This window comes from Ovis canadensis, chromosome 13 (assembly GCF_042477335.2).
Source record: "Ovis canadensis isolate MfBH-ARS-UI-01 breed Bighorn chromosome 13, ARS-UI_OviCan_v2, whole genome shotgun sequence".
Classification (NCBI taxonomy): Eukaryota; Metazoa; Chordata; class Mammalia; order Artiodactyla; family Bovidae; genus Ovis; species Ovis canadensis.
In genome coordinates this window covers 15726299-15747927 of record NC_091257.1, presented here as the reverse complement: position 1 = coordinate 15747927, position 21629 = coordinate 15726299, and the positions used below count along the sequence as shown (strand labels likewise).

The 21629-nt window shown below is 41.9% G+C and overlaps 2 long non-coding RNA genes across 2 annotated transcripts in view; one reads left to right on the top strand and one right to left on the bottom strand.

The window, feature by feature from the left end:
• Positions 1-166: 166 nt before the first annotated feature.
• On the bottom strand, positions 167-13631 carry LOC138416903 (uncharacterized). The gene is made up of 2 exons (XR_011247875.1): positions 13234-13631; positions 167-2213 (listed from the first exon to the last, which is right to left on the bottom strand). It is a non-coding gene; the product is annotated as an uncharacterized lncRNA (long non-coding RNA).
• A 3471-nt stretch (positions 13632-17102) lies between these two features.
• LOC138416904 (uncharacterized) overlaps positions 17103-21629 on the top strand; it is a 45938-nt gene continuing 41411 nt past the window's right edge. The window contains exon 1 of the long non-coding RNA XR_011247876.1: positions 17103-17380. This is a non-coding gene — a long non-coding RNA (uncharacterized lncRNA). The remainder of the gene's footprint in view (positions 17381-21629) is intronic.

Below are 21629 nucleotides of genomic sequence, written 5' to 3'. Positions count from 1 at the left end.
CCCTGCATTGTCTCAGCAATGCAAATACACAGATGTTTTCCTGGAAGGAAGTGTTTTGAACTGGTACTTCTCATTATGGTGGCATACCCTTACAAGGCAGTAGGAAAGAAACAAGGAGTGCTACTTCTCTGTACACCAATGCCAAATGAAATCTCAGAGACAAGAGTTTGTGTGAAGTAGAAAAGGATAGCTTTATTGCTTTTCCAGGCAAAGTGGGCTCCAGCAGACTAATGACTTCAAAACCAAGTGTCTCAATTTGGGGAAGATAATGACAAGTTTGATAAGTTTTATAGTAATTGTTCAAAAGAGGGCATGATCAGCTCATGGACATTATTCTGATGTGTTAGTGGTGCAGTAAGTAGGGGTCCACATTGTCAACCTTCATTTCCAACTAATTTTATGTCTATATGCTTGTGGACATAGACAAGCACGCCTTATGAATCATTAACTTCACCCACGTAGAAGGAGTTTCAGTATCTGCAAAATAGCTCAAAGATTATGTGTGTATCTTTTCTCGGGGAAATAGGACCTTGCCCCAAGGCTGCTCTTTATTGTTTGTTTCTTCATGGTCTCCTGTTTCCTTCTTCTCTAATTGACAACTTCTTGAATCTACCCACTGGAACTCAAGGAAGGTCATGGAGGCTGAATGAAGGGTTATAATCAAAGAAATGAGGGACACCAAGTGTTTGTGCCCAGGGGCCCCACAAGGCCCTTAATAGTGTCAATTATGATTATTATAAAATATGAATTAAATGGGTAGAAGAAAGAAGAGCTAGGGAAAGGGTGAATGGAGTGTAGCTGTTAAAAATCAGACAAAAATAAAACAAAACAAACAAAACCCAAACAAGAATGGTAGGAGGAAAGGCAATGAAACATTTAAGAAACCAAGACTGGTGAGTAGTTTTCAGATGCCAAACAATGTAGAGGCCTTTAGGAAGATAAGAACTTGGACAATGCTTTGGGATCTGGCAATTAACACATCTGTAGTAATCTAAAAAAAAAAAACAAAACAAAACACACACACACAATCAATGTGACTTTTAAAATAAAGAATAAGCGGGAAAGACACTTGGGAAATTAGGTTAGGATCTCCTTTGGAGAGGGAATGGGAGAGTAGGCAAGTTTAAATGTTTGGCTGGAGAGTCTAGACTTTATATTTAGGCAATTGCACAACCTAGGAGGTATCTGAGTATAAGAAATCCTGGTGCTGCTGTTTACAATAGCAAGGACATGAAAGTAACCTAGATATCCATCGGCAGACAAATGGATAAGAAAGATGTGGTACATATACACAGTGGAATATTACTCAGCCATTAAAAAGAATACATTTGAATCAGTTCTAATAAGGTGGATGAAACTGGAACCTATTATACAAAGTGAAGTAAGCCAGAAAGAAACACACCAATACAGTATACTAATGAATATATATAAAATTTAGAAAGATGGTAATGATAACCCTGCATCAGTTCAGTTCAGTCGCTCAGTCGTGTCTGACTCTTTGTGACCCCATGAATCGCAGCACACCAGGCCTCCCTGTCCATCACCAACTCCTGGAGCTCACTCAGATTCATGTCCATAGAGTCAGTGATGCCATCCAGCCATCTCATCCTCTGTCATCCCCTTCTCCTCCTGCCCCCAATCCCTCCCATCATCAGAGTCTTTTCCAATGAGTCAACTCTTCACATGAGGTGGCCAAAGTACTGGAGTTTCAGATTTAGCATCATTCCTTCCAAAGAAATCCCAGGGCTGATCTCCTTCAGAAAGGACTGGTTAGATCTCCTTGCAGTCCAAGGGACTCTCAAGAGTCTTCTCCAAGACCACAGTTCAAAAGCATCAATTCTTCAGCACTCAGCCTATTCCCAGTCCAATTCTCACATCCATACATGACCACAGGAAAAACCATAGCTTTGACTAGACGGACCTTAGTCGGCAAAGTAATGTCTCTGCTTTTGAATATACTGTCTAGGTTGGTCGTAGCTTTTCTTCCAAGGAGTAAGCGTCTTTTGATTTCATGGCTGCAGTCACCATCTGCAGTGATTTTGGAGCCCCCCCCAAATAAAGTCTGGCACTGTTTCCCCATCTATTTGCCATGAAGTGATGGGACTGGATGCCATGATCTTCGTTTTCTGAATGTTGAGCTTTAAGCCAACTTTTTTACTCTCCTCTTTCACGTTCATCAAGCGCCTTTTTAATCCCTCTTCACTTTCTGCCATCTGCAAGACAGCAAAAGAAACACAGATGTATAGAACAATCTTTTGGACTTTATGGGAGAAGGCGGGGGTGGGATAATTTGAGAGAATAGCACTGAAACATGTGTATTATCATATGTGAATTAGATTGCCAGTCCAGGTTCCATGCATGAGACAGGGTGCTCAGGGCTGGAGTACTGGGATGACCCTGAGGGATGGGATGGGAAGGGACGTGCGAGAGTCAGGATGGGGAACACATGTACACCCATGGCTGATTGATGTGAATGTATGGCAAAAACCACCACAATATCGTAAAGCAATTAGCCTCCAATTAAAATAAATTAAAAAGAGAAAAAAAGAAGAAAAGAAATCCTGGTGCTGGCTTGAGACATGACTGGATGGGACAAAGGGAAGGAAGGGCTGAGGCATCAGTGGTAGAATGTCAAACCCACCCTGATAAATGTTAGAATTTCATTGACAAGAGCTTAACATTCCCATGTTGAGATCTCAACCACTCAATCATTCCAGAGACTAATTTAGGTTGATTTATGTTTTACCCCACCTCCAAAAGCGCAATAAGGAGAATAATATGTAAATCCCCCAAATTTACACTTGCACAAATTGGAAGCAGTGGGCAGAGAGAAAAAGGAGTTGAGATGGGAATGTTGCAAGACGGAGGCAGACTCAGGCAGATGGAAGTTGCAGCTGTCAGTATTTTTTTCTGATGAAGGCTCCCATATATAATGATAGAAGACTCTGAGAACCTATAAATAATAAGTTTTATTTGAACCTCTCCTGTTGGAGGGTGCTTACTGAGCATTTAATCTCTGAAGAAGACCTCAATTAACATAGCTTGTCAAATTTTATCATGATATTTCAGTGGCAATGAGAGCCACCCAGAGATGACTTGTAAACAACCCAGATCATTGGAAATACCTAGGGTTTGTTATCTGGTGAGCAGAATGATTAACACAACACTAGAGTCTATGCCCCAACCAGTAACGCTGAAGAAGCTGAAGTTGAATAGTTCTATGAAGACCTACAAGACCTTTTAGAACTAACAGCTAAAAAAAGATGTCCTTTTCATTATAGGGGACTGGAATGCAAAAGTAGGAAGTCAAGAAACACCTGGAGTAACAGGCAAATTTGGCCTTGGACTGTGGAATGAAGCAGGGCAAAGACTAATAGTTTTGCCAAGAAAATGCACTGGTCATAGCAAACATCCTCTTCCAACAACAAAGAGAAGACTCTACACATGGACATCACCAGATGGTCAACACCGAATCAGATTGATTATATTCTTTGCAGCCAAAGATGGAGAAGCTCTATACAGTGAACTATAACAAGATCAAGAGCTGACTGTGGCTCAGAGCATGAACTCCTTATTACCAAATTCAACTGAAACTGAAGGAAGTAGGGAAAACCGCTAGATCATTCAGGTATGACCTAAATCAAATCCCTTATGATTATACAGTGGAAGTGAGAAATAGATTTAAGGGCCTAGATCTGATAGAGTGTCTGATGAATTATGGAATGAGGTTTGTGACACTGTACAGGAGACAGGGATCAAGACCATCCCCATGGAAAAGAAATGCAAAAAAGCAAAATGGCTGTCTGGGGAGACCTTACAAATAGCTGTGAAAAGAAGACAAGAGAAAAGCAAAGGAGAAAAGGAAAGATATAAGCATCTGAATGCAGAGTTCCAAAGAATAGCAAGAAGAGGTAAGAAAGCCTTCTTCAGTGATCAATGCAAAGAAACAGAGGAAAACAACAGAATGGGAAAGACTAGAGATCTCTTCAAGAAAATTAGAGATACCAAGGGAACATTTCATGCAAAGATGGGCTCGATAAAGGACAGAAATGATATGGATCTAACAGAAGCAGAAGATATTAAGAAGAAGTGGCAAGAATACACAGAAGAACTGTACAAAAAATATCTTCACAACCCGGGTAATCACAATGGTGTGATCACTCACCTAGAGCCAGGCATCCTGGAATGTGAAGTCAACTGGGCCTTAGAAAGCATCACTATGAAAAAAGCTAGTGGAGGTGATGGCATTCCAGTTGAGCTATTTCAAATCCTGAAAGATGATGCTGTGAAAGTGCTACACTCAATATGCCAGTACATTTGGACAACTCAGCAGTGACCACAGGACTGGAAAAGGTCAGTTATCATTCCAGTCCCAAAGAAAGGCAATGCCAAAGAGTGCTCAAACTACTGCACAATTGCACTCATCTCACATGCTAGTAAAATAACGCTCAAAATTCTCCAAGCCAGGCTTCAGCAATACGTGAACCGTGAACTTCCTGATGTTCAAGCTGGTTTTAGAAAAGGCAGAGGAACCATAGATCAAATTGCCAACATCCGCTGGATCATGGAAAAAGCAAGAGAATTCCAGAAAAACACCTATTTCTGCTTTATTGACTATGCCAAAGCCTTTGACTGTGTGGATCACAATCAACTGTGGAAAATTCTGAGAGAGATGGGAATACCAGACCACCTGACCTGCCTCTTGAGAAATCTGTATGCAGGTAAGGAAGCAAAAGTTAGAACTGGACATGGAACAACAGACTGGTTCCAAACAGGAAAAGGAGTACGTCAAGGCTGTATATTGTCACCCTGCTTATTTAACTTCTATGCAGAGTACACCATGAGAAACGCTGGACTGGAAGAAACACAAGCTGGAAGCAAGATTGCCAGGAGAAATATTTCTAACCTCAGATATGCAGATGACACCACCCTTATGGCAGAAAGTGAAGAGGAACTAAAAAGCCTCCTGATGAAAGTGAAAGTGGAGAGTGAAAAAGTTGGCCTAAATCTCAACATTCAGAAAACAAAGATCATGGCATCTGGTCCCATCACTTCATGGGAAATAGATGGGGAAACAGTGGAAACAGTGTCAGACTTTATTTTTGGGGGCTCCAAAATCACTGCAGATGGTGACTGCAGCCATGAAATTAAAAGACGCTTACTCCTTGGAAGAAAAGTTGTGACCAACCTAGATAGTATATTCAAAAGCAGCGACATTACTTTGCCGACGAAGGTCCGTCTAGTCAAAGCTATGGTTTTTCCTGTGGACATGTATGGATGTGAGAGTTGGATTGTGAAGAAGGCTGAGCGCTGAAGGATTGATGCTTTTGAACTTTGGTGTTGGAGAAGACTCTTGAGAGTCCTTTGGACTGCAAGGAGATCCAACCAGTCCATTCTGAAGGAGATCAGCCCTGGGATTTCTTTGGAAGGAATGATGCTAAAGCTGAAACTCCAGTATTTTGGCCACCTCATGTGAAGAGTTGACTCACTGGAAGACTCTGATGCTGGGAGGGATTGGGGGCAGGAGGAGAAGGGGAGGACAGAGGATGAGATGGCTGGATGGCATCACTGACTCGATGGATGTGAGTCTGGGTGAACTCCGGGAGTTGGTGATGGACAGGGAGGCCTGGTGTGCTGCGATTCATGGGGTCTCAAGGAGTCAGACACGACTGAGCAACTGAACTGAACTGATGTGCTTAGCAAAAGTAATATATAAAATGAATTTTTTAAAAAGCAGATAAAGAATACTACCTTAATAGAAAAATAGAAAAAGTACATAAATTTACAAATGGCCAACAAACATATGAAAAGATATTCAACTTTACTAATAAAAACATACAAACATGATATATAACATTTTTGCCAATCAGAAGAGCAAAGTAAGAATAACAGAACAAAGTATAGGAGAGGGTGCAGAAAGAAGAATATATTCAACATTCCAACACTTGGAAATACTTTTTTGACTGTCCCACACAGCTTGCAGAATCTTAGTTCCCCAAACAAGGACTGAACCTGGGCCAGAGTAGTGAAGTGTCTAACCACTAGACAGCCACGAAATTCTCCATTTTCAAATACTACTAGAGGAAAAGCAAAGTAGTTGGTATTTCAAAAAAATATAGCTATGGACATCAAAAACCCTTAAAATGTATATAATTTGATTCAGCAGACATATTCTACAATTTATGCTAAGAAAGTAAACACAAGTACACATGATGTATAACTGAAATGTTAATACAGAAACCCAGAGACAATCTGAAAGTCTACCAATAAGAAACTGGTTAAACTAAGGTACAACCAACACATAACACACTAAAAATGATGAGCAGGATCCTTATACACTGACTTGAAAAGACAGTAACAATACAATAAGTGAAAAACAAAATTTTAAATGGTTTACAAAACAGCATATAGTCTCCCACTTTTGTCAAAAATATACATAAATGGAACAGAATAAAACTACCTGAATTGTTTAAAAATACAATATTACAGGGACTTCCCTGGCAATCCAGTGATTAGGACTCCACACTTCTACGTCAGGGAGCTCGAGTTTGATCACTGGTCAGGGAATTAAGGTTTCACAAGCTGCACAGCATGATCAAAAAACAAAACAAGAAGTAGTAAAGTATTATAAATGCTGCAATATTATTTTAAAGTCTGTCGCATGTTATTTCTGTATGGGAAAATTAAGTCTGCTAAATCTATGAATGTGTGCTGACAATACTACTACTTGAATCAATGATTTACTGGCTGTTGATTGAACAACAAGCCAAGGGACACAAAAATACCCTACTACAGGTAGCAAGAAAAGCAAAAAAAAAAAAAAAAAAAAGATGATAAACTTAGAATGGGTCAAAAATTGATTTTCAATACTGAAAAAAAATCAGATCACCTCTCAGCTGAACCAAATATTACGCACAGTTAAACAAACAAACAAACAAACAAACAACTTTTGATATGTATTCTAAATGGCTTTTCAATAACATAATGAAATAAATACTTCTAATTAGGATCACGTGAGTATGGATAGCAACAGTCCTTTTTCCTAAGAGAACCATTCTTGAAGAAGCTGTAAGTTTCAGAGGGCACACAGAAGATTGAGGAAACCAGGAAATACAGACAAAATATAGCAACTGATCACATAAAGGTTAAACAATTTTTTGCATTCTTTTCGACATTTTATCTTTTACTATAGGAATCTGCAGAATCTCAGCTGAATAAAGGAAATTGCTGGATTAACTGGAGGGAACAGTTTCAGAGGCCAAGGATCAGTAAAAAATGAGGGGTCTGGCAACAGTTTTTCATGCCCTAACCCTGAGAAAAGAGACATTCACTTCTTTACAGAGCAATATAAGATATATGGAATAACTAATTTCCGATTAAGTGACCTGATGACTATTTCATCAGAAAACAAAAAGGACTAGATACATTTAACCCTACACTTTAATTTTTATCAATGTGTAACATCAGGAATCTGATATTCCCCAATTTACCAGTTCTCTTTTGATGATAAAAAGTTCAGTTCAGTCGCTCAGTCATGTCCGACTCTTTGTGACCCCATAAATCACAGCACGCCAGGCCTCCCTGTCCATCGCCAACTCCCAAAGTTTACCCAAACTCATATCCATTGAGTCGGTGATGCCATCCAGCCATCTCATCCCCTGTCATCCTCTTCTCTTCTTACCTCCAATCCCTCCCAGAAACAGGGTCTTTTCCAAAGAGTCAATTCTTTGCATGAGGTAGCTGAAGTACTGGAGTTTCAGCTTCAGCATCAGTCCTTCCAATGAACACCCAGGACTGATCTCCTTTAGGATGGACTGGTTGGATCTCCTTGCAGTCCAAGGGACTCTCAAGGGTCTTCTCCAACACCAAAGTTCAAACGCATCAAGTTTTCAGCGCTCAGCTTTCTTCACAGTCCAACTCTCACATCCATATATGACCACTGGAAAAACCATAGCCTTGAATAGACGGACCTATGTTGGCACAGTAATATCTCTGGTTAATATGGTATCTAGGTTGATCATAACTTTTCTTCCAAGGATTAAGTGTCTTTTAATTTCATGGCTGCAATCACCATCTGCAGTGATTCTGGAGCCCCAAAAATAAAGTCCAACACTGTTTCCTCATCTATTTGCCATGAAGTGATGGGACCAGATGCCATGATCTTCGTTTTCTGCATGTTGAGCTTTAAGCCAACTTTTTCACTCTCCTCTTTCACTCTCATCAGGAAGCTTTTTAGTTCCTCTTCTTTCTGCCATAAGGGTGGTGTCATCTGCGTGTCTGAGGTTATTGATATTTCTCCTGGCAATCTTAATTTCAGCTTGTGCTTCTTCCAGCCCAGCGTTTATCATGATGTACTCTGCATATAAGTTAAATAAGCAGGGTGACAATATACAGCCTTGACATACTCCTTTTCCTATTTGGAACCAGTCTGTTGTTCCACGCCCAGTTCTGTTTAATTTTTATTAATGTGTAACATCAGGAATCTGATATTCCCGAATTTACCAGTTCTCTTTTGATGATGAAAAGTAAAAGCCCCTAAAATAAGTTGAATATTTGTCCTGAAGACCAGCAATAAAGGGGATGCAATCTTGGAAGACTGTCTTCAGAGGTTGGCTACAAAGCCAGACCCAAAGAACTCAGGTGGGAAAAGCAGGAGATGGCAACTGTGAAGAGGAAAGAAAGCAGGCAGAATCCCAGAAGAGACAATGAAAAAAGTGGGCCCTGGGGGCTTGTCAGCAAGTCCCTGCAACAAAAGATGTTAGCAATTCTATTCCAATTCACGCTTTCTACACAGAAAGTGATTCCCTTCATCTTTCTCAGCTTAGATTTACTTATCTGGACACACTATACATGTACATAACATTTGCATTTCCAATTCACAAATTAAAGGTTGCCTCAAACACACCGGCTACAATGGGAACAGGAGGATATTCTTTTGTCTTCTTTCAGTTTTCTCCAAGACTGCATTATAAGGATTGGCAATCACTACCTCTGAAGCTTCTTCTCTCAAGGAAATTATCATCTTCTTAGAGAGCAAAGTACACACTGAGAGCATATCACTGCTCAAAGTGCTAGATTCCTGTTCCTAAAACTCATGTGGGTTTTGGCCTTTTGATTTCCATATCTTATTTAAAAAATAAATTCATTCTCAGGATACTGTTTTCTGGTTGCTAGTGTATATAGCTTCATATTTAATTCATCGGAGAAGGCAATGACAATCCACTCCAGTACCCTTGCCTGGAAAATCCCATGGGCAGAGAAGCCTGGTAGGCTGCAGTCCATGAGGTCGCAGTGGGACACGACTGAGCGACTTCACTTTCACTTTTCACCTTCATGCACTGGGGAAGGAAATGGCAACCCACTCCAGTGTTCTTGCCTGGAGAATCCCAGGGACGGGGGAGCCTGGTGGGCTGCCGTCTATGGGGTCGCACAGAGTTGGACATGACTGAAGCGACCTAGCAGCAGCATATTTAATTCATAGGGCCTAGATTGTTACTAATCTCAAGATATCACTTTGCTACTTTATCTAATTTTTAAAGTCCGTCTAGACATCTACTGATTACAAAAGATAATCTAATCTTCCAGTGTGCTGAGTGATGGGGCTTAAAAAAATACAGGAAAAACAAATACAGTTAAAAACTAAAATGAATAGTAGGCATCAAAATCCAGTCCATCTTACAAATTATACATTACTTTTAATAGTAGAGAAAGCAGAAGCAGAAGATCTTTTAAAGCTAAAAACAAAACTGGAAAGTTAAAAGATGGCCAGAGTCTGGACTTAAAAAAAAAAAAAATCAGGTTGAAATTCCAGCCTGGTTTCCCTTTTCCATTAAAATGTGTTCAGAAAATGCTCTAATATCAAGCTCCTGATTTTTTTTCCCCCTTTAGCATGGTTGCATGTTTTGACTATAAAATTAGTTTAATGATATAAAATTTGGGGACCAGGATTTTTTTTTAGGCCTACTAGCCTAGTCGTTTGGAGAAGGCAATGGCACCCCACTCCAGTACCCTTGCCTGGAAAATCCCGTGGATGGAGGAGCCTGGTAGGCTGCAGTCCATGGGGTCGCACAAAGTCAGACACTTCAGACACGACTGAAGTGACTTAGCAGCAGCAGCAGCCTAGTTGTTTTTTCTTAAACTTCATTCACAGCACATTCCTTGGATCCCCCAAAACTGTTGCTAGTTCTCAGCATAACAAATTGTAACTCAAAGACAGATTCATCATTTCTGATGCAACAGTCAGTTAAAACTAATTTCTAGTCAAAGAGGAGTTGTTACTCTTCAAACATTCATTCCTAACCTTCTGGAAATGCCACTATTAAAAACCTTCACTTCTTTCCTCAAGACGCTGTGACCCTTCTTCTCCCAAATCTATACTGAACAATTCCTCTCATACATATTTCAAAGTCTTGCTTTTCATTTGCACTACTGCTCTTTTTGTGGGCAGCTGCAGCTTTAAACGTCTCTAATTCTAGAGATTTAGGGGTTAAAAAACACTTGAGGCCAACACTGCTCTTCCCTGTAAAAGAAGGTAAAGTTGCAGCAAGAACTGTTTCCTATCACATGTCTCCTGAAGAAAATAAAGTCAACAGCAGTCTAACATCAACAAACTAACATGCTCAGAATAAGTTTTCAGAATGAAATCTCATAGTTTTACTAACACACAGGAAATTTAAATCGGGGAGAGAGATTTTTCTGTCTGTCAAGTTGGCAACAGAGGACTTACAGTGAGTTTAAAACCCTCTCTCTTTGTCCACTGACGACGTGCTCACAACACTGTGCTATACAAAAAAAGAACGCGCATTTTACTATTTATCTTCCCCTCAAGCCTCCCTACTTCAAATATCTCAATCATGGCTGGGGATCTCTCTAGAAAAATCCACCTAAATGTTCAAAGCACAAAATAAAAGCTCAGAGGAATACAGTACCTAAGATGAAAAAAGGGATGAAAGAACCAAAAGTCCTTTCTTCCTCTATTAATAGGGCACTGGTAGATTTAGGAGAGATGTAGAGTCAGGGAATATTAATGGATGAGGAAAAAAAAAAAAAAAACGGAAGAGGAGGAAAGACAATAGGCTTTACTAATTTTTGAGGTCCTTTAATGGACCGGAACCTGGTGGTCCGGAGTCGATGATAAGAAAGTAAAGGAGAGAAAGAGGCTGATATTCCTTGGTTTATGCAGAAAGCCAATAAATCCCCTGGCATGGAGCCCGCTCTGTTCACAGAGGCCTCAGGCGCCCTCTCGATGGGGTGAATGCGCACAGCACTTTCTCCAGAGGGTCTTAGAAGCCCAGGCAGGAAAGTGAACTCAGAGGGCCTCTGCGCTCCAAAGAAATAGCCTGAGAGAGAGAGAGAGAGAGAAAGAAAGACACGGGGACCAGAGCTCTGATGGAGCAAAGGTGTTTTAATTAACATGGTGTGGGCATATATACTGTCTTACAAGGTAGTTATTCTCAGGAAAGATAAAGATTAAAATTCCAGACTTACAAAACATAGGCGATCCATATTAAAGAGAGAGAGTTGTAAACAATCACTTTTACCGTATGGTTCACAAGAAGGAAGAGGGCACTTTTCTCAGTATAGAAAAACTATTGAAGGAAATGCTTGGATTCCTCAGCCCCAGGGAGAGGCTTGCCTCTCCTCTTAATAAATTAATAAGGAACAGAGAATTCCTGACAGATCCAAAACAGCACACAAGAAGCCTCCTGTTAAATGCTTCCTGACAACTAATTACCTTCTTTTCCTAACAGTTTCAAAGCATTTGGAGGGAGGGGGGTAGAGGAGCAACCTGTTATTTCACTAAATAAAAGGCAACACTCTAAGAAGAACTGCATCTCAATTATCTTTCATTTTCAGCTCTATCCTTGCAAGCCTGCCCACTTAAGCTTTTACATCACTTTCCTATCTTATTACTTCTATGTTGTGGTTTGGTACTTCAAACAAACACTTTTTTTTTTTCCCCCTTCTTATGGAGGAAAAAGATGGTATTGATTTGCTTAAAAGTACGGATGGGGGAAAAAAAAGGGATGGATGGAAAGCATTATCTTGAGGAGTAGATGGTTCCTAGTAACAGAACTACGGATTTATCTATCCCTTTGACTGTCAGTACACCACTAAAGGCTAAAAGAACGCTCAAGAGGGAGGTAACATCCCCTTTGTCAAGTCTTTGTTTCCTTGCTCCTGCGGTATTGGCTTTGCCAAGTAACCCAGTTCCGGTACATAAACATAGGTCTCTCCAAACTGCTTCTATAAAATAAGATATTGTTTGACCAATCTTACAGAGCAGTCATTTATTTCTATAGCTGCTGGTCTGCTCTGCTGCTCTGCCTACATTCAGAAGGGAACCAAAATTCAAAATTTCATTTATTCTGGACCAAAAACTGGACCTTTTGTCCTTCCTAGATATTTTGCAATTTCGAGTTGACTCCTCTGCCTAAATTAGTGGCATATGCTTTTGTTCTTTTAACAAAGAAAGAAAAAAACCACCCCTTTTTCTCTTATTGAGGAAGGCACCTAATTCTGAAAAAGGCCTCTAGGAAGATGTTAAAATGTCTTGAAATGTTTAACAGCACCTTATTTCAGAGGCTATGGATGAACTTCCCCACAATACCCCAGGGCAAACACACGGAGCGTCCAAGGGGCAGAGAGGGAAGCCGAGGAACATGCAGACTTTGCAAAACTGATGGGAGGGAGGAGAGGGGACAACTTTCAGGACTAGGAACAGGAAGCTGTCCAGATGCTGCGACGCCGCCCGCGCCCCCGCACCCAGCCCTCGGTGCATCGTCCTCCCCGCCAGCGGCCGCGCGCTCCATCCACAGCCCGCAGCGGCCCGGGAGCGCCACATGCCCTTGCGGCGCCGACCGAGCCCCAGGGCTGGGCCGAGGGCGGCGCGCAGGGAGCGCGGGCCACACTCCAACAGGTTGCTCGGCGCGGGCTCGGGACCGAGAGGGTTAATCCAGTCCGCGCGCTCGGTGCGTCCAGCCCCAAACTCGGGCTCCCCCGCCGGCCGAGAAAACCCCGAGACGCCCCTCCACAGCGCGGCGCCCAAGGCTTGTGTTTTGGCGGCGACGAGAATAAGGATCCCTGAGGAGGAGGTGCGCGGCTGCTGGCGGCTCTTCGGCGCAGGGTTAGGCCGAGGAGCGGGCAGCCGCGACGGCACCTCCTCAGTCCCCACTCCCGAGTCCTTTCCCCGCTGAGCCGGACGGGAAGGAGCCTGCACGACCCGGGGCTCACCTCACACCTCGGGGCCGGGCTCCCGGGGGTTTGCGGCGCCGGCCGGGGGCGGCCGCAGGCCCCTCAGGTAAACGGAGCCAGCGAGGACCGCCGGCATGCGCCTCGGAGGGACCGCGAGCTTTCGCGATGGCCGGGGCGCGCGGCCCGGCGTCGGGGCGGGGAACATGCGCACCCACGTACGGTGCAGGCGCGCTGCGCACGCTCGGCCGAGCGCTCCTATTTTAGCCCAGCTTCTGGATTCCCATCTGCGGGTTGTGTTGCTCTTTACCTCGCGCGGAGGCTGATACCTGGCCCTGTCCTGCTCCGGCGGAGTCGTTCCGAGGTCTGGAAGCTTTTCTTAAATGCCCTCAGTCCCCTTTGCAAAGCTCTCCCTCCCTTCCCTGCTGAGACAGTGCAGCGACTCTCTTCACTCAAGCCTGGAATGCTTTTATTGCGAGACCACCAAAATCTGTTTCGAAAACCAGCGTGGCCCCTGGGGACGCGGGGATTGGAATTGGTTAAGAGGCGGGTGCTGAGAGTGGTACTGGGTGCAGATGGAAGTAGTCAGCTTTAATACTGCAGAGCTCCAGGCTAAAGCAGCAGAACAGATACCCTCTTTACCAACACTCACTTTAGCGAGCAGGTGGGGCTTGAGGTTATTGCTGGCATTCCCCATCTTCTGTTCTTTGAGAAATGTTTCTTCTTTTTCTATATAAGTGATTTTATTTTTTTCTACATAAGCTATTTCAGAACTTAAAAGATTCCTTAGAAATCATCTAAACCTAACCTCTCATTATTCAGACACGGAAAAGAACGGTCCAGAAAGGTTAAAAAGACTTAGCCAAAGCCAGGCAGCGTTTTAAGGGCTGAGTCTGGATTCACTCATTCCAAGCTAAAGCTGTTACCTTTGCCTCCATCATTTTACCTACCTTCCTTTCTCTTCCTTTTCCTCCCTTTTCAACCTAGACTTCACAGGCATCATTTTGTTCTATGGTAGCACGTAGGACTTAAATACGTTGATCTTGTAGCATAGTATGACTGTACTTAACGTTATCCAACTGTACGCTTGGTTAAAATGGTGTATTTTAATATAATCTTCTGTCTGAATCTTTGCCACCCCATGTTAGGAGACTGACCAAAAATAGCTATATAATCTGTGGTTTGTCCAAACCCTTGGAACACATCTCTGTGGCATCTTCAATTATAGGCAACTATTTTATACCAAGAAAAGTGGAAGCGTTAGTCCCTCAGTCGTGTCCCACTCTTTGCAATCCAATGGACTGTAGCCCACCAGGCTCCTCTGTCCATGGACTTCTCCAGGCACGAATACTGGAGTGGATTGCCATTCCCTTCTCCAGAGGATCCTCCCTACCCAGGGATGGAACCCAGGTCTCCTGCATTGCGGCCAGATTCTTTACTGTTTGAGCCACCAGTGAAACAATCTTTTTTAAAGGTTCTCCCTAAATGATAATAAATGCTGAGCTTAGACAGTCATAAAGTTTAATGTCAGATGAGCTATAGGAATTGCATCATAAAAGGGATCTGAAATGACATTTTCAATTTCATTAATAAATACTAATGAAGTAATACTTTTTTTAAAAAAAAAGTAATGTTGATCCCTAGGCTGATTCTTATCAAGTCATTGTGTCTTGTGGAGCCAACACTGCCTCTACTGAGGGTGAGTGAAGCAGCTAAGAGCATTTATGAAAATCAGTGTGGACCTGCTTCGGGCACTTCTAGATCCCTTGTACCTTCAGATCCTCTAGAGATGTGCTGCTCTCACATGTTTATGCAATTTCACATGGTCTTGTGAAAACTGTCAGCCATAGAACATATCTTGGCTCCTAGTGGGAGGTGGGAATGATGTAGAAATTATCATTGAATGTATCAACACGATCACATCTCAGAAATAGACCACTGAGTGAAAGAAGCGGACTACAAAGTATATAAATTATGATAGCGCTTTAAAATACTCACACTGTTTACAAGGCCAAACATGTATATATAATAAGCATAAAAAGTGGACAAGTAGGCAGCACACTAAATGTCATGACAGTGGATGCCTCTAGGCAGGCAGGGTGGAAAATGAGATCTGGGCAGCATGTAAAAGAGGCTTCAACTGTTAATCACACACACGAAGCAAAATGTTAACATTTTTAATAATCTCTGCAGGGAGAAAAGGGTGTTTCTTAGGCAAGTCTGTAAACTTTCTTTATAGTTGAAATATTTCCTTTAAAAATAATGTTGAGGGGCTTCCCTGGTCATCCAGTAACTAAGATTCCACCCTCCCAATGCAGAGGACCTAGGTTTAATCCCTGGTCTGGGAACTAGTGAAAGACAGGGAAGCTTGGAGTGCTGTGGTTGATGGGGTTTCAGAGTCAAACATGACTTAGCGACTGAAGAACAACTGGGAACTAGATACCACAAACTGCAACTAAAGGTCCAAGGTCTTGTGTGCTGCAACTAAGATCCAGTGCAGCCAAATAAATATTTTTTAAAGGAATTTTTAAAACATTTAAATGAAAGTAATGTTAAATTTTCAAGGACATTGAGCCAATGTGCTCACCGTGAACGCAGTGTGAATGGTGTTATTCATTGCGGGATCAGCAGTCACACTGACGAAGGGCTGAACAAGGAGAGGTCCGGAGGATGCTAGTTGAGAGGATCAATGAAAGGGACCTTATTTTCAGGGATAAAAATATTCAGATCTAACAGGGATAAAGTGTTGGGCTCTCTTTAATCCCATCTTTCTTTCATTCAATGTTATAACCACCAATAGAAAGTCTTTAGGTCTTCCCTGGTAGCTCAGAAACTTCACCGAGACCCAACACTCCCAGGGAATTGTTAAAACTGGTCTCTTTCTGGATGAACCCATTTTGAAACCATCCATGTTAACTGGTAATACATGGTAATTTCGTATTGCATCTACTTACCTCCACCAGGCCTCCACCCCTGCAAAAGTCTTTGTTTATTCATTTTACATACAACCTGATCATAAAACATACAACCATACTTAAAACCACTGGGCTGGAATTCAGACAACATAAGTTCTCATTTCAATTTGGCCACTTACTGATCCTTTGTCAACTCTAAAGAAAGCAGCAACCTCTATGAGCTTTACTTTTCATTTTCGTTTTAAATGGGAGATATACAAATGCTGCCTATTTCAAAACAATGAAACAATATAAACATAGGGTTTACATTTATTTACCTTGGAAGAAAGTACATTTTTATTTTAGAAAACGTGAGATAATGAGAAAAGTCTTTTTTTTTAAATTTGGTTATCTGCTTCCCATAAGAACTGTTTTATACTTCCCAGATGTCCCTTCTGAAATGTTGTTTTTCTCCAGCATTAATTTATAGTTATATCCCAGTAGTTATTTCTACATTGCATTTTCAAACCCTCCTCATTAGATTTCTTTTTTTATTCTTACATTCTCACTCTGCCTCTCATTACATGGTAGATGCTTCATAAATTTAATTAATTAAATTAGACCAGATCGTAAAATTCCCCAAATTTGGAGTTATCCTTACTCAGGCATGCCATCTGCTGGTTCCCTGGTGTATCTGTTAGTCTGCCTGAATTCCCTAATACAATAACTTGAAATTCATGTTGAAGCGTTGCAGAGTTTGTGTGTTGGGCAATTTTCCCACGTTCTTCCACTTCCTGTGTGCAAGTGCTATTCTTTCATTGAACTTCTCCAGAATTGCTTTTCCTGCAACCGTCTTTTACCTGTCGGCCACTCTAAAAACCCGGAGAAACGGTGTTTACGTTTCAGAACCCTGGAGTGACCAGAATGATATAACTGGGCATGCTCAGTAGGTTGTCCTGATTTGGAACATACTTACGGCTTAAATGGGGGCATTTAATGCTGTTTGTTTGAGGATTGGCTGCATATTCGTCCTAGCATTATATCGAGAGACGGCAGCCTTTCCCCCCCTCTGGGCGGTCCCACTTTGTCCGTGTGCCCAATTTTGGAGCCAGCCCTCTAGGATCTTCCAGCCAATCAGGAGACCACACAGTGTTGCCTAAGAGACCCCGGATGCCAGCGAAAAGATTTATAGGTAGTGATTGGCCTACTGGAAGGGGTAGGGGCTAGACGGAGTCACAGAAAAAGGAGCTATGGCAACACCAGCGCTAGAGGCGTGAGGAGAAAGCCTTGAACAGGTGAGAGCAGGGATCACTGTATGAGAAAGATGGAGACTCTTGAGAGCTCTTCTCTCAGGTCCTCCTGCGCTTCTCATGAGCCGTGGCAGTGACCCCGGGAATTACATTTTGCGCTATGTTAGCAGTTAAATTACCAGATGTATCATATATATGAAATTAATAACCAACAAATAATTACTTCTATGCTTATCAAAGCACTATGTCTCTGCACTGTCTTATAGTTTCTCTTTGTTTCCACCTAGTTGAATATAAGTTGAATTCATATTTAAATCTAACCGTACCCTCTTTCCTGATCATTTCCTGGTAATCTCTATTTCCTTCTCTGATGATACTACAGTGTACAATGGGTGAGCTGTGTGTTAGTGGAGAAACTGAACCGTGTTCTGCTCTGTAAACGCCAAATAAAAACCCGATTATCCTGAGTCTAACCCCAATGCTCGGTTCCTAATGTTGAGTTTTACCTTCTTTGCCACTAGCTTTAATCCTTAAACCATCTCACCTCCACTATTGTGTTCATTCATTCCACTGATTTAGACAAGTTTTTATTGAGCATCTACTGTGTACTACTGAGTTTAGGATTCAGGTGAGCACATTCAGAAAACAGCATTAAAGCACCAGTGTTGCACCCCATTCTCTGGTCTGAAGTGCAGTGTCTGTACAGATAGTGCGTGAAGGGAGAGGAAGGAGGATGAACCAAAAAGGTAGATTCATGGTGTACCTAGATCAGCATGCTAAGGATTCTGTAGCCATTAGCGAGTCTCTGAAGGTTTTTGAGCTGAAAAATAACTAACAGACCTTTTAAAAAATACTTCCCTGAATAGAGTAGTGGTTAGCCAAAGTTGGGGCGTAGGGAAATGTGGAGATATTGATCAAACCTTCAGTTATAAAATGAATAAGTTCTAGAGACCTTATGTACAGCATGGTGACTGTGTGGTGATGGTGGTGGTAGTTTAGTCGCTAAGTTCCCACTCTTGCAACCCCGTGGACTGTAGCCCACCAGGTTCCTCTGTCCATGGGATCCTCCAGGCAAGAATACTGGAGTGGGTTGCCATTTACTTCTTCAGGGGATCTTCCTGCCCAGGGATCATGGCGACTATAGTTAATAATAATATATTATATACTTGAAATTTGCTGGAAGAGTAGATCTCAAGGGTAATCACACACATAAGCGCACACATGCACACACACGCACGCACGCACGCACACACACACAGTAACTATGGGAGGTGATGGATATGTTACATAGGTTGATTGTGGTAAGCATTCCACAATGTGTACATATGCTAAAACATCACCTTAAATATATACATTTTTATTTGTTAAAAAAACCCCTCTTGTAGTAGACTGTAATCTCCATCATAGTCAAGACTTGTCTTTATATCTGTAATACAGACCTAATAAGTCTTCAGTGAAGCTGTGCAATGGTGACAGTGTGAAGAATGGCTTTGAAGATGGGACTGGAGGTGTGTAACCACTGGCACTTTACCAGAGGACCTATCCTTGCCTTTAAACAGGACACTAGAAGCACACACTGGGGGGTAAGGGTCAGAAGCCCTTTTTCTTCCCCTTTATCCAAAGAAAAATTAAAGGGGAACATGCAAGGACAGCCATTAAGGGGGAAAGAAGTCATGAAAATACAACAGCAAGGTTTGTATGTAGAAGGAGGGAAGGCAACTTGCTTTGTCTTGTAATTGTTTTTTATGTTGTATGAAAGCGTCTGAGTGGTCTATACTGTGAACCAGTGTGGGCATGCAGATATGTACACTGCACGTCTTCTAGAGTGGGCAGAGGAAAAAACTGTAAAAGGATAATGACAAAAACCAGGACAGGATACCTTCATTTGCCTGCTTCAGGAAGATTATTACCAAGAGGGCTCTTTTTCTCAGCCAGGCCTATCTCCTGAAAACCAAACTTTGTTCAAGTTGATTTGAAAAAAAAAGCCTAATTCAAATAATTTCTAGCTCTGAAGAACCAGGAAGGAAAAAAAAAATAATGCAAAACCTTAGGGAGGCCCTGGAAAAGCTGCTGCTGCTGCTGCCGCTAAGTCACTTCAGTCGTGTCCAACTCTGTGTGACCCCATAGACAGCAGCCCACCGGGCTCCCCCGTCCCTGGGATTCTCCAGGCAAGAACACTGGAGTGGGTTGCCATTTCCTTCTCCAATGCATGAAGGTGAAAAGTGAAAGTGAAGTCGCTCAGTCGTGTCCGACTCTTCGGGACCCCATGGACCGCAGCCTACCAGGCTCCTCTGTCCATGGGATTTTCCAGGCAAGAGTACTGGAGTGGGGTGCCATCACCTTCTCCGCTGGAAAAGCTACTTTGTCCTAATCAGAAATTGTGCTTAAAATCAGTCAGATTGTTTTCTACTCAAACTGGGAAAAGAGTTTCTGAGCTTGCAATGGAAGTTTTTAACCTGGTATAAGCAAAATGTAATGTTAATATACATTGTTCTAGGGAGAAGATTCATAGTTTTCATCATATCCTCAAAGAGTTTTATAGCCCTGAAAAAAATAAAAGATTGAAAACAATTGGTTTAAGGAATTCCCTGGCGGTCCAGAGGTTAGGCCTCTGTACCTTCATTGCCGAGGGCCAGGGTCAGTCCCTGGTTGGGGACTAAGATTCTGCAAGCCGTGTGGCTTGGCCTAAACAGATATATAAAAATGAAAGCACACACACACACACACACACACACACACACACACAACTTCAATCAGTTTAAATAGAAGAAATATCTAACGTGAATAAATAGCAATATAAAAGGAAATATGTGATTTTTAACTGAGCAGATCTAGACTCAGTGACCGTGCTTTATATATTTGCCTGCTCATGTGTGTTTTTATAGCAGCCATTTAATAATACTGTAATGAAATCATTTCTTACACCTTTGCAACTTAGCTGTTAGGAGCTAAGAATGTAGGGCTCATCTGAACCTCCTTAATTTCCCCTTATTCCAGTGGAGTGGTATCAGCAGGCAACTGCAGGAAGATATTATCTAAGGTTTAAAATCCTGAGGTTTTAAAACATTGGCTTTCTCTTCAGCTCTAATTTAAACCTGAGAGGGAATATTACATGTCAAGTGAGAGTCACAAAATTTCAGATCTAGCATTTGGGGGAGTCATCTGTAAGTCAAAAACTAATGGTGTTTTAATTTAAAAAAATATTTATTTTTATTTATTTGGCTGTGCCAGGTCTTAGTTGTGGCATGTGGATCAAAAAATTGTCCAGGTAAATTCTCTGGTGGTCCAGGGGACCTGGGTTCTATCCCTGGTCAGGGAACTACAACCCATATGCCCTAATGAAGACCTGGCTCAGTCAGATAAATAAATAAAAATAAATATTTTTTTAAATTGTCATATTTGTTGCTATAATCTTTTGGAGCCCTGGCTCAGGCAGGCAGGCAAATCCTGTGCAGTCCCCAACTCAGCACCACTGCTTTGGATATGAAACATACCTTCAGAGAGGAAGAAGGCACAAACAGAAACACTGAGGATATATACTGAAAATGCCATCAATCTGCTTTAAATATTTTTTACCTTAAAATATTTTGTTGTGTCCCCTTCAAGGACAGGCTTTGAAGAACTCTGTAAATAACAGGAAGTTCTAAGAAAGTCTGTGGTGATGCTACTAATTTGTTTTAACTTTTTATTTTGTATTGGAGTATAACCAATTAACAGTGTTGTGGTGGTTTCACATGAACAATGAAGGGTCTCACCCATACATGTACATGTATCCATTCTCCCCCAGCCAGGCTGCCATTGAGCACGGTTCCCTGTGCTATATCGTGGGTCCCTGTTGGTTATCCATTTTAAATATAGCAATGTGTACCTGTCCAAGTCAATCCTAAAGGAAATCAGTCCTGAATATTCATTGGAAGGAATGATGCTGAAGCTGAAGCTCCAATTCTTTGGCCACTCGATGCGAAGAGCCCACGCATTAGAAAAGACCCTGATGCTGGGAAAGATTGAAGGCAGGAGGAGAAGGGGATGCCAGAGGACGAGATGGTTGGATGGCATAACTGACTCAATGGACATGAGTTTGAGTAACCTCCGGGAGATGGTAAAGGACAGGGAAGCCTGGCGTGCTGCAGTCCATGGGGTTAGTCGGACACGACTGAGTGACTACTTGCAAAAAGTTTCAAAGCTAGTAAGTTTTAGAGCCAGGATCCAAAGTGTGTGATGTAAAAAGTTTTGGTTGCAAACAACAGAAATAGATTCTAGCTACTGTGTGCGTGCTGTGTGCTTAGTCGCTCAG